We start from the raw sequence: 1511 nt of genomic DNA on the forward strand, positions 1-1511 counted from the left end.
CTTAAGAGAAGTCCAAGAGTAAGTTAAGTGTTCAGTTTCAGAGTAATGCCCTCATATTCATATGAATCATGCATTTGAGCTAAAAGCAAGTTGTACTCTTTTTCTTATGCCTTGTTTCAGCTGAGATCCTTTTTAAGAGGTATGTTTAGAGCTTGAGTAGTATTTTCACCCGAAAAGGTAGCATGAGTTATGAGATCATAAGCAGTAGTAGTGACAGTGCCCACAGTTAGAGGAAAGTATGCAAAGGTTTAGTAATCCTAGAAAGGGAGATAGTAATGAGGCAAGCTATATTAGTATAGTCATGCACCCAGTAAGTTTTGATGAGGAGTTTTTCCTTATGAGTAGACTAAGAAGTGATGAGTTGTGAAGAGCTCAGGATAGAAGGTAGAGTGTGTTTTAGCTAGAAAAGGGTTTGTGATGAAGTGTCTTTGTGTAGGTAATGACCATGTGTAAGTGTTGAATAGAAGAGCATGAGTATACATGAGGTGATAGATCTAAACTAGGCTTATGATTTTGAGAGAGAGCCCATAATATTCAAAGTGTTATAGAACCAATTAGGCATTGATGTATAGCGAATGAGTAAATAGTACTTATGTTGCGAAGTCGAAGGTGATAGTAATTGTAAGTATGAAGGCTAAGAGGTGACGATTAACTACTTGTCATAAGGTCCTAGTGGACGAGTGATTCTAAAATTTGCACATAGTAGTAGTTGTAAGTTAGTATAGTAAGCGTGCAATCATATTAATATTTGGGTTTAGTCATAAATATTAAGCTTGAATTTGAGATGAGTGTCATGATCAAAAGAATGGCAGCATGAGGGTGCTGATGTTAGTCTTGAGGTTTGATCTAGAAGACTTGAGGAATTGAAATGTAAGCTCCAATGAATATGAGTGGTACAGGTGAGAGGCCCTAACCTTTAGATAAGGGCAGTGAAGTGTGGCTAAGTCACAACCTAACCTTTAGATAAGGGCAGTGAAGTGTGACTAAGTCACAAGAGTAAAAAGAGCAATAAGAGGTAGACCATTTAGAGATGATGGAATATGTCCATAGCCTTCAAGTGTTAACTTTAGACCTAAGGGGGAGATGACAAGATGAGATATTGAGTCAAGTGTTTGAGATTAAGATGGTAATAAATTCAAAGAGTTTGGGGATGTCTTTTTAGAGGTCCTTTTTGTAATGGAGTGATGTTAGAAAAAGGAGGTTGATGTTCTTACCGTGTTAGTGATGGTGTGATAATTCCATCTAAGATTATTAACAATGAGGAAGAAGAGGATTAGATTTTACTAAGAGAAATAGTTAAATGAGAGCCCTTAGTTGGATCTGAAGGAGTTGGTTAGTAGGGGTCCATGGAGTTGTTAGAATACTAAGCTTGAATGTGGTGTTAAACAGTGATAGTCTTGGGAGGAGATTCCTTATCGAGGTATAGAACCCGAACTTAAAGATTTGAGCTAAGCTTGAATATAGTAAGAGCAGACCATTAGACTCAGACCTTAGTAAGAGTAACCCCATTT

Source organism: Solanum tuberosum, unplaced genomic scaffold, assembly GCF_000226075.1.
Source record: "Solanum tuberosum cultivar DM 1-3 516 R44 unplaced genomic scaffold, SolTub_3.0 scf00004, whole genome shotgun sequence".
Taxonomy (NCBI): domain Eukaryota; kingdom Viridiplantae; phylum Streptophyta; class Magnoliopsida; order Solanales; family Solanaceae; genus Solanum; species Solanum tuberosum.